The sequence below is a fragment of the Oryctolagus cuniculus genome, chromosome 7 (assembly GCF_964237555.1).
Source record: "Oryctolagus cuniculus chromosome 7, mOryCun1.1, whole genome shotgun sequence".
Classification (NCBI taxonomy): domain Eukaryota; kingdom Metazoa; phylum Chordata; class Mammalia; order Lagomorpha; family Leporidae; genus Oryctolagus; species Oryctolagus cuniculus.
Genome location: NC_091438.1, coordinates 20,055,180 through 20,071,061, shown reverse-complemented (window position 1 = coordinate 20,071,061; position 15,882 = coordinate 20,055,180). Strand labels below are relative to the sequence as shown.

General features: G+C 41.6%; 1 protein-coding gene and 1 long non-coding RNA gene across 2 annotated transcripts in view; both read left to right on the top strand.

Annotated features, from left to right (window-relative positions):
* Positions 1–15,882, top strand: part of DPP6 (dipeptidyl peptidase like 6) — a 1,252,024-nt gene that overhangs the window by 66,608 nt on the left and 1,169,534 nt on the right. The window lies entirely within an intron of this gene.
* On the top strand, positions 5,867–12,993 carry LOC127493542 (uncharacterized). Its single transcript, XR_007923815.2, has 2 exons — positions 5,867–9,941; positions 10,802–12,993. It is a non-coding gene; the product is annotated as an uncharacterized lncRNA (long non-coding RNA).

The following is a 15,882-nucleotide window of genomic DNA, read 5'->3' as shown; positions in this document are numbered from 1 at the left end:
TGATTTCTTTATCCATTCACCTATAAGTGTATGCTTGAATTGTTTCTATAAGTTGGTGGTGATGAATAATGTAGTAAACATGGGAGTTAATTATCTGTCCAAGATAGTGATACTATTTTCTCAGGTTATATACTCAGAAGTAGAATTTCTAGATCAAATATAGTAGCTGTATTTTCAGTATTTTTAGGAAACTTCATCTGATTTCCCATGATTTCCCCAATTTACAGTACTACCACTATTGTTCCTTTACCTTCCCATCTCTTCCAACCCTTGTTATCTTTTTTATTTTTTACAAAAACCATTAGGTGATATGCCCTTGTTTTGATTTGCATTTCCTTGTTGATTAGTGATGTTGAGATCCTTGTATCTTTTTTGAAAAAATAATCTGTTCAGACCCTACGTTTACTTTTAAAATCAGATTTAGTGTTTTTGGATGAGTTGTTTATTCTCTTTTGAGACTAACTCTCTGCTTTCTAGTAGTCCAGAAGTAGCTGTGACCACTTTGTCACCTACCAAATTGTAGCCTTCATTTAGTTCCACCTGTTGATAATGTCTGTATGTCGCTATAAGGCAGCAAAGTTCGTAGCAGCAAACAGACATCGAAAAATGATTGAGGACTGACTGGCTTGATGCTTGCTTTTTTTTTTTTTTTTTTTTGACAGGCAGAGTGGACAGTGAGAGAGAGAGACAGAGAGAAAGGTCTTCCTTTTGCCGTTGGTTCACCCTCCAATGGCCGCCACGGCTGGCGCGCTGCGCTGATCCGAAGGCAGGAGCCAGGTACTTATCCTGGTCTCCCATGAGGTGCAGGACCCAAGCACTTGGGCCATCCTCCACTGCACTCCCGGGCCACAGCAGAGAGCTGGCCTGGAAGAGGAGCAACCGGGACAGAATCCGGCGCCCCGACTGGGACTAGAACCCGGTGTGCCGGCGCCACAAGGCGGAGGATTAGCCTAGTGAGCCGCGGCGCCGGCCAGATGCTTGCTCTTAAACGGTTCATAATCTCGAGAACTCCCAGTGATACTGCATCTGCAATGACATTTCAGAAGAATGTTTCAGTTGGGAAGGTCTCGCAGCCCCTCCCTTGATGAAGGATCATGGCTTGCCTTCCTGCTCAGGGATTTGCAGTTCCTGAAGATAACACGGTAGACAAACTTACAACAAAGTGCTGTTGCTTGATACTTGGCTTGGAGGGGGCAGGGGCAGCGCCAGAAAACCTGTGTTCTGGCTTTGCATCTGTTTCCCACTGAGGATATGCACTTTGCCAAGTCACCTCTCTGAAACCACTTCCTCATATCAGACTGTTGTGTGATATTCCCAGAGGCATTCTTTTCTAGATGGTTCTGAGGGCTAAGTGAGATAAGAGGTGTGAAAGGTTTCAGATGAAGTGTAGGCAGTATTCTTTTCCAGCTCGCTATCTCTGGGGGATGTGTTTGCAACCTAGGGAGTCCCAGTGACTTCAAGGAGCTTCTATCAGAAGGAATCCCAGTGGATGACTAGAGAAGATTTGTGGCATCCCAGTGAAGTCCTGGGTCACTTTACTCACCACCCCATGCTGATACTGTAAGCAAAATTAGCTGAGTTGATGCCATAAAAACATCTCTGTTTGACATCAGCTGGGCAAGTACCAAGCTTGTCATCTCACAGTTTGAAGTCTTGTCCACATTATTCTTGTATTTCAATAAGAAATGGAAATGTCATCGTTGTTTCACAGAAGATCGTATCTGGCATTGACAGATGACTCATGGGACCTTTAAGTTGGAAGAGAACTCGGAATTCCTAAGACTGTAGGATGACTGATGAACCAAGCCCTCAGTGAGTCATGATATTTTTTTAAACTTTTATTTAATAAATATAAATTTCCAAAGTACAACTTTAGGATTTTAGCGGCTTTTTCCCCCCATAACCTCCCTCCCACCCCCAACCATCCCATCTCCCACTCCCTCTCCCATCCCATTCACATCAAGATTCATTTTCAATTATCTTTATATACAGAAGATCAATTTAGTATATACTAAGTGAAGGTTTCAACAGTTTGCACCCACACAGAAACACAAAGTACTGTTTGAGTACTAGTTATGCCGTTAATTCACATAGTATAACACATTAAGGACAGAGATCCTATATGGGGAGTAAGTGCACAGTGACTCCTGTTATTGATTTAACAATGAGTCATGAAATTTTTAATAAAACATATAAAATTCTATACAGGAGTAAATATTTTCTTATATTCTTATTTCAGTCTTAACAGTAATACTGATACACAGTAGAACAAATCTGATTAATTGGGCCAAAAGGATTGTGATATCATCAGCCTAAGAGGTAATGGGAAGAAATAATTAAAAAAACATGAGAGGGTTTCAAAAAGTTTTTGGAAAATTTAAACTGCCCACCTTTCAATTCCAAATTCCATGAATTTGAAGCCCCCTCATGTATCCTCAAGGAGAATTAGGAGAAAGAAAAAGCCATTTGCCTATCTCGTGTTTATCCTAGACACAATAAAAATTTAAATGGAAAGGACTCTTTCTCAGTATTACTTTTCTGCCATCTATTTTCTCTCCAAGAAATTCCAAATGTCTGTACTTCCTGCCTTTTTTAATCCGTCTTCTCATTTATTGTCTCTGTGTGTTGAAAACATTCAGTATCCCTTCTTTCAGCCTTCTTTGGAATAGTCGGTACAGCCTTATCTATAGTCACGCTCCTGTGCAGTGGCACGCTAGAACTTATTTCTTCTAATCAGTCTTTCTCTGTCTCTCTCCCTCTCTCAGAACTAGGACTTCTACCCTGTGACATGTCCTTGATATTTCTAAGTTATTAAAATCTTAAGTCATAATCAACTGCTATTTTTATTTTGTCTAGGGTTTAAAACTTAATTTTGTGACAATGATAAGGAGGTAGGAAATTGGCATCATGGCTGAAGAACAAATCCTACAGTAAGAAAAGCGCCTATCATACCTATGATCATTACCTTGTGATAAACTCTCTTATTAGAACCTAAGTTCTAATAACATAGCCAGGCTATGCTGTAACCAGTACTGGGATTTAATATATGGCTCCAAGTGGGAGTCTTAAAAAAAAGATTTGTTTATTTCTATTTAAAATCCAGAGTTACAGGGAAAGAGAGAGAAGAGAGAGAGAGAAAGATATCTTCCATCCACTAGTTAACCCCCTAGGTGTCCAGGAGCCAAGAGCTTCATCTAGGTCTTCCATGCAGGTGCATGGGCCCAAGTATCTGGCACATCTTCTGCTACTTTTGCCAGGCCATTAGTAAGGAGCTAGATTGGAAGTGGAGCAGCGGAGACCCGCATTGTAGCCCTTGTAGGATGCTGGCATCGCAGGTGGCAGCTTTGCTTGCTGTGCCACAATGCCAGCCCACAAGTGGGAATCTTACTAACTTGACCTAGACTGTTACTCTGAAAATGTCACTTATCCTCCATATAGCGTGTAATATCCCAGAATAGAAAGGCTCTCAAGTGTAAATGGCTCCAGTAGGGTGGATGAGTCAGGGATGCTGGGCAATGAATTATCTAGAACAACAACTAATTTCCAAAACAAAGTTAGTTGCCACTACCAGATCACCTAAACCCATGACCTTCTGCAAAGTTTGAGCTCAATTAAAGGTTGTTCCAAAGTTCCTCTAAATATTTATCCTTATTAATGATATCTTCCTAGGTTGAGATTTTCCCTCTGGAACATCCTATTTAAAATAAAATTTTCTCTGGGGAATGAAGTGTTAGATGATTTGTTGGGCAGAGGCAGGTATCCCCCCTGCATTAGAAGACCCCAACCTCCCAGAGGACGACAGAGGGGGTAGCCCACATATAAAAGCTAAAGCCATCCACTTCTTGATTTTCACATTCGAGTTTACTTGTCAGAGGGGATGGAGGGTGGGAGGGCTGTAAGGTTGCTCTGAGTGATGGCAGGAAAATGCAATGTGGAGGTCCAGGATGTTTGAAGTCAGAGAAGCTGTTGAGGCTATGTGACTGAATCCCTATTACAGGTGTAGATTCTCGAGCTCCTCTCTTAAGGTCACAAAACCGTAACTTTCATGTTTTCCACGGAGATGTACAGAGGCGGTTCAGTGCCACATGTAACTGCCATGTTCTTGGTGGATTCGTGTCTAAGATTTTCTACGAGAATTTTTCAGTGGCCCGGATGATGGAGGAGTGTGATGTCCTTTGGTGCTGGTCTCTGTTCATTTGTTGTTATTTTGAGTGAACTTGCTTGCCACAGGTAGTAGTTGACCCCAGGTCAAAGTCAAGTCAAAGTCAGATGTCAGGGCATGAAGCTTCTGTGATTCCTTTATTGCCCAAAGGCAGTCCTAATCCAAACGCCTTGAATTCCTCTCCCCAGTCCTTTTTCTCCCTTGATCTTCCACACACAAGTTTTTCTCTTCCTTCCGTGCATCTTTTTCTTCTGTTTAGAAAAATGCTGGTAAGACAGCAGTTCTTATTGTTTCTATCTGTCTTCCTGGAGGAGACCATTTGCTGTACCCTGATCCCTGAAATGGATTTGCTTGAGCCACAGAGGCAAGAGGATCCTGAAAACATTTTCTGTTTCCAGGTCTGAGGAAATTCAAATAGGCTTCTGGGGATGTAGATATCATTTTTATGTGAATTCCTTATCTACTCAGTACACAATAACCTAGAGCTGAGCAAGGTTTTGGGTGCTACGTCTGACATCTGTAGACAATCTGAATTACTGATACCGGGGAGCAGTTTCTTGCAGTAAGTCTTCTAAAGAGTGACAGCAAAGTTCTAAGAAATAAACTCTGGAAGGAATGAGAGGAACCTCTCAAAAAGTTATTTTTCATAACTTTATGATTCTAGTCTGCTGGGCACAAAACCAAGAAGCCTGACCATGCAGAGAAAGTGAGTGTCTGAGATCGCTGCTGTGAGGGTGGATAGGGACCTGGGATGCTGGCCCTTGACTGGTGTCTGAACAGCTTCACTCTCAAAGATGGGATCTGCTCCAGAAAGCCCTTGGTTTCTGTGGTCTCCCTGTAGACCAACAAATCACCCTGTGTTATCAACCTGCAGTGAGTGCAACTCAAGAAATCCTCGTATACATGGAAATAGGCAACACACTGCAGCCAAAACCAAGATTTACTTTTTTTTTTAAGATTTATTTATTTGAAAGGCAGAGTTGCAGAGAGGCAGAGGCAGAGAGAGAGAGAGAGAGAGAGAGAGAGAGATCTTCCATTCGCTGATTTACTCCCCAAGTGGCTGCAATGGCCAGAACTGGGCAGATTGGAAACCAGGAGCCAGGAGCTTCTTTTGGGTCTCTCACGTGGGTGCAGGGGCCCAAGAACTTGGACATCTTCCACTGCTTTCCCAGGCCATAGCAGACAGCTGGATCAAAATGGAACAGCTGGGACTTGAACCGCTGCCTATATGGGATGTTGGCATTGCAGGCAGCAGCTTTACCCACAGAGCTGGCCCCAAGATTTACTTTTAAATCAAAAGAAAAAATCCTCACTTGCATTGCCAAATGGTAATGGTAATGAAGTTGAGGGGTTGAGATTTTTTTTTTTTTTTTTTTTTTGACAGGAAGAGTTACACAGTGAGAGAGAGAAAGAGACAGAGAGAAAGGTCTTCCTTCCGTTGGTTCACCCCTAAATGACTGCTACAGCCAGCGCACTGCGCCAATCTGAAGCCAGGAGCCGGGTGCTTCCTCCTGGTCTCCATGCGGGTGCAGGGCCCAGGCACTTGGGCCATCCTCCACTGCCTTCCTGGGCCACAGAAGAGGAGCAACCGAGACAGAATCTGGCGCCCTAACCGGGACTAGAACCCGAGGTGCCCGCGCCATAGGGGGACGTTTAGCCAAGTGAGCCATGGCGCCGGCTGAGGGATTGAGATTATAACATGCCAGAATCCTCTGTCCAAATGCCTAATGAAGATAAATTTTAAATGAACATTATCATTGCTACTGCTACCAAGGGTAGTCTTTCTGACATAATCTCAAACCAATCCAGTGGTACCTTAACAGAAGAGGTTACATGAAGTCCCAAGAAGTTAATCCTCACTCTGAAAGAGATAAACAGCTACAGCTTTCCTGAACAGAGATGGAATTAGAACATCTGTTTAACCTGCAAGTCTGTCACCTTTGCATGGGTAATTATTTGTTTCCCTGCTTACTCGAGCTCATCTTCACAAATTAGCACTCTAAATTATTATTATGCGTTACCCTACATATTTTATTAAAATATTTACAGAAAAATTGATATAAATTAAGATTTCACAAACAAGTTGATTAAGGAATGACCAACATTTCTCAATATTATAACTAAATTTTATGTCATTTACTGTGCAATTAATAGCCTCACCACATTTCAACTTAGTTCCAGATATATTTAAGTAGCTAAATATAAAATGATAAAAAGATAATACTGTATTTTAAAAACTAAGAAAATGAACACAAATGCCTATTAACTGAAAACATCATTCTGATAATAAAGTAATAAATTATCACAAAGAAACAATTATTGAATTTTCACTAGATGATAAACATAGTATAGATTTTAAATAAAAAGCAGGAGGCAGGCATTTAGCATAGCAGTTTAGACACCAGTTAAGAGACTTGTTGTGTAGGGGCTGGGCTTGTGGCTTAGCAGAGAAAACTACCACCAGCAGTGCTGGCATACCATATTTGCACTGGTTCCAGTCCCAGCTGCTCTACTTCTGATCTAGCTCTCTGCTAATGCACCTTGGAAAGCAGTGGAAGATGGCCAAGTGCTTGGGCTCCTGCACCCACATGGGAGATCCAGAAGAAGCTACAGTCATTTGAAGAGTGAATCAGCAGATGGAATCTCTCTCTCTCTCTCTCTCTCCCTTTCTCTCTCAGATAAAATAAATAAGTCTTTAAAAAAATAAAGAATGATGCATGTAGGACACCAGGGTTTGGTTTCTGGCTCTAGCTCTTAATTCCAGCTTCCCACCAATTACTGGCAGAGTGATTGGGAAAACTGCAGCCCACATAAGAGATACAGCTACCGCTCAGCCCTCGCTGTTGCAGGCATTTGGAGGTGAACCAGTGAATGGGAGGTCTCTGTCTCTTTGCCTCTCAAATAAACATAAAAATTTTAAAAAATAAAATATTAGGATAGGCATATGGCAGAGCACGTTAAGCTATTGCTTGGGATTCATAAATCCTACATTGCAGTGCTGTCCAAGTCCTGGGTAGTCCACCGTGATCCAATGACCTCCGAACGCACCTGGTAAGAAGCCAAATCCTCAAGAACTTGGATCACTGCTACACGTGTGGGAGACCCAGATGGAGTTCCAGGCTCCTGGCCTTAGCTGTTGTGGCATTTGGGGAATGAGCCAGCAGGTGGAAGACACCTCTCTCTCTCTCTCTCTCTCTCTCTCTCACTCCTTCTTCCTCTGTCTGCATCTTTGTGTCATTCTGCCTTTCAAATAAATAAATAAATCTTGAATATAGTATGAAGATCCTTCAGAAATCTGAAAATAGATCTTCCATATGACCCAGCTGTTCCACTCCTGGGAATTTAGCTAAGGAAATTAAATGACATGAAAGGGTTATGTGTACCTCTATGTTTATAGCAGCCCAATTCACAAAGGCTAAGATATGGAATCAACCAAGATGTCCATCAATGAATGACTGGATAAAGAAATTGTGGTATATACACATGATGGAATACTACTCAGCCATAAAAAAGAATGAAATCCTGTCTTTCATAACAAAATGGATGCAACTGGAGACAATTATGTTTAATGAAATAAGACAGTCCCAAAAAGATAAATACATGTTTGCACTGAGTTCTGGTAACTACAGAGTGCAAAATACGCCATGTATATGAGTGAAATTGACATTTTGAGATTTGATTATTGTCCACAGCCCTTGTCTATACTCCCGAAAAACAGTGTTTTTCCTACTTACTTTGTTAAATTCTTTATTTTGTGGAGGATTAAGCTTGTGATTATAAAATAAATTAAAAGTATGCCATTGAAAAAATTAAAAGAGAAATAAGACAGGAAGGAGAAGTGAGGCTGGGAGGGAGGCTGGGAGAGAAGAATGGTAGAGTGGGAAGTATCATTATGTTCTTCAAAGTGTATATATGAAATACATGAAATTTCTTCCCTGCATACAAATAAAAAAGATACAATAAAACAAAACAAATCTTTAAAAATGTCAAACGTAAATAAAGATAAAGCAAAATGTGATAAAATATTTGCACAAAATTCCTTGTGTTAATGTACTTCATATATTAAGATATCCAACACATTCATTAGGAAATTCAGCAAAATAGATAGTTAAGATGTTCTTAAAAAAACAGAGGTTTAAACTGCTTAACAGTGACTGGTGTCTTATTTATAATAGTGAAAAGTTGGAAATAACTATTTCCCTTAGATTGCATATTCACAATAGTGTGCAGATTCTGATACATTCATAACTGACATAGATAAGATGGAGACCAGAACTTATATGTTTAAATCCTCTCTTTCCCCATAGCTATTTATAAGAGTAAAGAAATAGGAAAGGACTACATGACATTGACAAGCAATAGGGCAAGAAGCTAAGATTTTGACAGATTTCTCTAAAGCAGAAGGAATGGAGGATCATACTGACAAGTACATCCTGTTAGTGCAAACCATGACTGCAGAGCAGCCGTCGAAGATGTCAACAGGTGAGGGCTGCTCATTAGAAATAGATCCGGTCCTCTAACCCCCTCTGCCAGTGGAGCAGTGCACAGAAATAGGATAAGAATGAGGCAACCGGCTTGTGAAGTGGATAGAACTGTGACCAAGCCATTCTCCCTGTAGAGCAGTGAGCCCTGCCCCTGTCTGAGAAGGTGGCTTTGAGACCAGGGAGAGAGGCAAAACCACTGATACTAACTCATGCTTACCCATTGGAGAAAACAGAATCATAGCCATGCTTCAGCATTTGTACAGAAATAAAATCCGGGTCAATTAAAGACGGGTGGAGACTAAAACTTTCTGAAAATAGACAAACATCTTTACGACTATCAAAAAGGACACAAATCGCACACAGGATAAAAGTTACTAAATTGGATTAAGATTAAGGAAAACCACTGGAGCATCACAAGAAATCAGTGTTTTGTTGTTGTTGTTGTTGTTTTTAAGCTGGCAGGGGGAGAAGTCAGACATTGAGAGAAGAGGGTTACTAGCCATAAAATGAAAGGTTAGCCATGCATACTATCTAAAATGCTTCCACAAGTCACCACATCAAAGACAAAGAATGGAAGAGAACAATGGGTAAGTGATACAATTAAGCAATTCAGGGAGGAAACATTCAAATGGCCCATGAACAAACACAGGCACACTATGTCATGATCTGGAAAACACAAGTTCAAACAAAATCAGGAAAGTTGAGTCTTTCAAAGTCACTGAAATGAATGCAATTTGGTTCATATTTGTTTAGGACTATTTACTCAACTTTTTATTGAGTATTTTTACTGCTGCTTATGTTTTTCACTTTATCCTCTATTGTGTCTATGCAAAGTGGATCCATTTGACCTTAAAGCTAGGGACATTTTCTTTCAAACAATATTAAATTACTCACATTATTAAATTATATCTTCTCTATGCTTTGATCACACTACTTAATTCCACGAGGAATAATATTCCTGTAATCCTCATATTTGAAATGTTCTTCATGCATTTTCAGTTTCTCAAATATGTTGTTAGGTTTCCTTGTAATTGCAGAATAGCAAGTAAATCCTGCAAACCCGATGATATAAGACAAATTGTAGGTTTCATATGGTAAAACACAGGCGGTAAATGTAGGATGTATTGCAGTCTTCATTTTACAGATGAGTAGTGAGGAAATGCAATGTTAAATTGATGGATACACCACTCACTGTAACTTCACCTACTGTAGGAATTAAAACCTAGAATCCCAATCATTTAACAAAACAGCTCCTTCTAGCTTGATCACTCACAGCAAAATCAGTTATTTAGCAGGTTTCTTTTTTTTTAACTTTTATTTAATGAATATAAATTTCCAAAGTACGACTTATGGATTACAATGGCTTCCCCCCCATACCGTCCCTCCCACCCACAACCCTCCCCTTTCCCACTCCCTCTCCCCTTCCATTCACATCAAGATTCATTTTCGATGATCTTAATATACAGAAGATCAGCTTAGTATACATTAAGTAAGGATTTCAACAGTTTGCTCCCACACAGAAACATAAAGTGAAAAATAATAGATGATTTTTTTAAACGATGATGAAATCAGATCAGACCTATTGTCATGTTTAATCCCAGTGAGAGTCAAGTTGGGAATTGATAATTTCTTTCTTTCTTTTTTTTTTTTACAGAAGATCAGTTTAATATGCATTAAGTAAATATTTCAACAGTTTGCACCCCCATAGAAACACAAAGTGAAATATATTGTTTGAGTACTCGTTATAGCATTAAATCTCAATACACAGCACATTAAGGACAGAGATCCTACATGAGGAGTAAGTGCACAGTGACTCCTGTTGTTGACTTTACAAATTGACACTCCTGTCTATGGCATCAGTAATCTCCCTATGCTCCAGTCATGAGTTGCCAAGGCTATGGAAGCCCTGAGTTCTCCGACTCTTATCTTGTTTAGACAAGGTCATAGTCAAAGCGGAGGTTCTCTCCTCCCTTCAGAGAAAGGTACCTCCTTCTTTGAAGACCTGTTCTTTCCACTGGGATCTCACTCACAGAGATCTTTTTGCCAGAGTGTCTTGGCTTTCCATGCCTGAAATACTCTCATGGGCTTTTCAGCCAGATCCGAATGCCTTTAGGGCTGATTCTGAGGCCAGAGTGCTATTTAGGACATCTAGCAGGTTTCTTTTAAGATGTGAGTTGGGGAACCTATGTCCTTCAAATGTAAGGATCCATCATCTCTTAATATTTTAACCCCAAGTTTAGAATAGGATAGAAACCACAGACATCTAAGCAAGTGTCCTTGGGCATTCTATGGGCTGAGTGTGAGCATGGCATATATTTGTACAATATTTCACTCGCCTCTTAGTCACACAGCAAAGGAGGTTAAGAAATGCAGTCCAGTTGCATTTAATCAAGTTGGTAAATAATGAGCTCATTTCCTTCTAAATGAATAAAGAAGCAGTTATTAAAATGATAACAGCAATGAAAATCTAGATATAATACAAGAAAATTGATAAGAAAAAGAGAACAGAGGAATTGAACAGTGCAATGCTTTGTTTTCCTCTGGATACCTAGTAGCTAGTTTTGCTAGGAAGTTAAGCCAATGTACAAGATTAGAGTCTCAGGCTGGGAAAAGAGACAAACCAACAAATCATTTACATTTAACCATCTACATTATGGATTATTGTGCACCTCCCTCAAGAGATAGGCCCTTAAGTCCTCAGTGAGGACCTGTCCAAATAGGTGCAGGACTATCTGAGTTAGCTGTTACTAAAAGCCCTGTTTTTAGGAACTGGCAGGGAGGGCTTTTTAAGCTTAATGCTATTGGATAGACTTTTAAGGCCTGGCTGGGTGTGTGAGGCCCAGACCTATCCATGGGGTGCTGGAAGAGAATTGCAAGAGATGCAAATCTCCTTTAAGGGAGGCACCCTGTTGACTTGTATTACATGGCTGGACTAGGAGGAGAGCTGAATAGGAGGCTGATAGAATTAGGCAACTTACATTTCACTGACCCTAGGCCATCCCCTCAACAGCAGTGGCTGGAGCTGGAAGCTGGGCAGAGCCAAAGGCTTTTTAGCTTGGGGCCACAAAGTCTGTGGTTCTGAACCAGGAGTCCTTCGACACCCAGGGCAGTTCCGTGTCCAGTGGCTGTGCTCTTGGCAGAGCTGACAGAAGGCAGTTTCTGTCATGACAGCTGCTTGCCCAATGCCCTGGCTCCTTATATCAGCAACAGGTGCTGTTTGGGGTGCACTGGCCTTGCTGGGTCTCCTTGACAGCAGATCACCGTGTAAAGCAGCCATTGATTGGCCTGTTGCCTATCCCTACATCGCTCCTGCTACTAGCTTGCTCCTCATTCTCCTGGTCTCTGATAAAGTAGAACATGGAGGCAGCCTCTATGATGCCAGTCAAGGGGGTGCTCAACCCAACCCTGATTTTTGAAGATTTTTTTTCTTTAATATCAGGGTGAGACCATAGAAAACTATGGTCATGGGCAAATTCTGACACTTAGTATTTTCCTGCGAGTTAAAACCGTGCCCATGAGGAGAACTATGACCTTTTAGGTAAGATCAACTGTGGTGACCTGCTTTTGTATACTTTGAGGTCATCAGTGCAATTTCCTATCTATCCCTCAGTTTGGTTAAAAAGGGAAGTTCTGCCCATTTACCGCGTACACTGAAAAATCGATCTAGCTGTCACATTTTAACCTCTCATTCTGGCTGTGCTGTTTGGTCCTCTGTACTGTGGCCAGGCATTATTACAGAAAAGGTCAGTCATCCCTTACATAAGGTCTGGGGATCAAACCGTACGTCACAGTGGAGAGTCCTGCAGAACGGTAGTAACTTCCCTTCTGGAAGAGAAAAGAGGAGACGTGAGGCAGCGAGTCGGGTCTCTAGCCTGACTTCCTGGGCTTTCAGATTTAACTGGCGTTTGACCAGTGCTTACTGCGTGGCCTGACTTAGAGGAGAAGTTATGGCAGAGGTCTCTGCCATCCTTTGGCTTCCGGATATTTACCGTGTAGCCAGTGGGTTATGGGCCTGGGTTTCCGGGTTTAACTAGTATTACCGTGTAACCCATAAGTTTAGGTTTTGGGGCTCCCGGGCTTTCACCGTGGATACTAGAGCTTTCTTGGGCTCCTGGAACCCAGTTCTCTACCATCTGCCGCATAACCATCTTCCGTCGTCTCTAAGTCTCTTTTGGAACACTTTCTCCCTTTTGGCTAGACCTCCCGTTTGATCCACATTTGAACTAGCATTACCTGGTTATTCAGCGTTAGCTGGACGGAGACTATGTCAGTCCCTCTTTAAAGGATCTGGCTTCTGAGCCAGAGACTGGAGCAGCTAGAAAGAAACACGTTTATAACTGAAGTTTAGCATCATTTCACATCTTGGCACCACTTTTAATCTAAACAGCCCGATTGGTTATTATCTCTGCAAGATGAGAGATATATCTTTCGACATCTCCAGGGGCCCTCTGGAGATACCAAAAGTCCAGAGAATTTAGAACTTGATTTTCAGAAAGTCTGTTAAAGGTGCCAAGAGAACTTAGAGTATCTGGTCAAAATAGAATTCCTTAACATCCTGAAATGATAGCCATTAATTTAGGGTGATTTTAACACTTTTAGACCAGATCTAATAACAGAGACAGTAGAGTACACAATAGATTACTTTGGCAGAACATGAATTCTATGTCTCTTGTTGTCGAATAAACCAGAAATAAAAACCTTGAACATTAGAGTTAGCACACAAAATCATTACATAACTCAGAATTATTTAACAGAGTCTAAAAGAGCTTATAGGACCTAACTTTAGAAATGGCAGAGTAACCGATTAAGCAGACACTGTTAAAATAGACATTACAGTTTTTGCAAAAACAGATTTCAAGATTTATGATTTAGACCATTTCCAGATATTTATTAACATTAGTGCACATTTTTTTTTTCTCAAAAAACCCCATTGTTATAATAGAAGATCAGACTTCAACTTTAGGTCAGTGTAATTTTGGCATTAGCACTCAACTCTGTAAACAATATTTTAAAATCGTAAACATTTTAAAACTTCTCATGACTTGCTCACACCTTCCGAAACTTTACACCCATAGTTACTTTTACATAGTCCTGAATTGTCATGTATAGACAATCTATGAGAATACATGCTAACAAACTCAAACAGTCTCTCTTATCAAATTTGAGATGTTAAAAGTACACATAATACATTTTCCCAAGTTTTACTTAGCACCGATGCCTAGATAACTTAAAACAGTTATTAATGAATGCCACACCATTATCTGAATTAAAAGTCAAAATTACATTTCCCATGCTTTTAAGTAACATAAGGATAACACCTGAGCAGCAACAGGGACACTAGTGCATGTTTACAACTTTGAAAAGAGCTTCATTGTTAAGAGAAACAAGTTTAAAGCATATCAAAGACATGTAAAACTGAGCAAGTGAGCCACCCAGCAAACCGAGCAAAACCGAAGGGCATTTGCATTAAACTCAATTCTCTGAACCCATCTGTATTGGCTTACTTTAGTTAACAAAATAAAGGCTTGTATACACAGAATTTACTCTCATTTTCATATGACCACTCTAGCTGGAAAGCAAAAACATGAATACAGCATAGATCTGACACCATTTACAACATTTTAATACACTTCACATAATCTGAATTGACTCAAGCAGCTGTTACTTTAACAAATTTAGAGTCTCATCCTTTGAGAGTTCCAGGGATCCGACTGGAAGCCCAAAGTTGGAAGACTCGGTATAGAATTTAAGCTGTCAGAGAGTCAAACCATTTAGCCAAAATTGGAACATTTCTGATCAGTTGGGTAATCACTCAAACATTAAAAACAGACAAATAACGTAGTCTCAGTACTACAAATAGAAAAACACGAAACCTTCAAGACACGTGAAAACTCTTATCAGCTAAGTCAGGGACAGCAGCATGGAAAAGAGCTGCTCATCAGCATATGGACCCATTGCTTAGGTTTCCATTAACTGCAAAGAGAAAAACCTATCAGGTTGGAAAGAGTTAAGGGGTTACGGTTCTCCCTCCCTTAGGTAAGGCCAGCAGTAGTACTGAATTGGAAATCCCTCCTGGCGAGGAAAAAAAGCAGCCCTGGGGGGGGGGGGCGCTCTCCCTGGAGATATCTGGCTCTGCCTGCCTGAGTGCGGCAGGCCACATGGACTGGAATAGAGTGCAGAGAAAGGCTGTGGTCCCCCCATTTACAGAAGACTGCGCACACCGGGGCCTGGCAGGACCCCCGTGGGGTTGGTAGGTGCGCCGTTTGACCACGAGTGCTGGGAACCTCCTATAATTCAACCAAAGCCAGATCAATCAGGACTACTGCAAACAGTCAATTAAAACAGATAGTTAACTTTAGCTCCTTTCCAGATTGAGTCCTCAGGCAATCAAAGCTTAGCAACAGTAATAGTTCACAAAAACTTTAAGACGCACCAGGGCTGCCATAAGCTGCAAAGACGGAAAACTTTCTACCAGTTTGGAAAGGGTTAACAGGTAACAGCTTTTTCCTTTAAGTGGAGAGACCTGTGGAATTTCCCTCTCCCTTTCTCCAGGCCAGCAGTATAGGTATGCAGACGAGGAGAGCAAAAGAGTGGGGAGGGAGCCCCGGGGAGGAGGAGGAGGAAGGCAGAAAGCCACAGAGGACAGGATGTGAGCGACTGCCCTCACCTTCCCTTAGGAATCTCAGCTGGAAGAGAGCACAGGGAAAGGCCCTGGTGTCTGGGGCTGAGTGGGGTTCGAAATCTCCTATCACTCAAGATTGCCCACTACCTAGTTGTCTGAGTTTACCTGGAGGACCAATATTAGCCTCGACTGAAGCTAAGCCCTGCTCGCGTAGCAGTAGGCAGCATGAGCAGGCGTCCCTCCAAGAGAGAGACCTGGTCCTCGGGTCGCAGTCCGGCCGCCAGGAAGCCAAAGTGAGCTCAGGGGGTCTCCAGGCTCTCAGCCAACTGCCCTTCCTAATTTCCCTCCCATTCCTTACAATCCCTCTGGAGTTTTGGCTGTAGCTAAGCCGTGGCCGGGGGAGGGGGGGGGAGACCTCCAGGTTCTCGGAGAGCTGTGGGGTGCCGGACTCTCAACGGTCACTTCCACAGATCTGGTCCCGCTTGAGGGAAGGAATACTGACCTCCGATGTCTTCTCAAAGTCCCATCTGGGTCGCCAAAAATGTTACCAGAGAAATTGTAGGGTTGTTGTCTTCGCGCAAGAAAGAATTCAGGCGTGAGACAGAGAGTAGTGG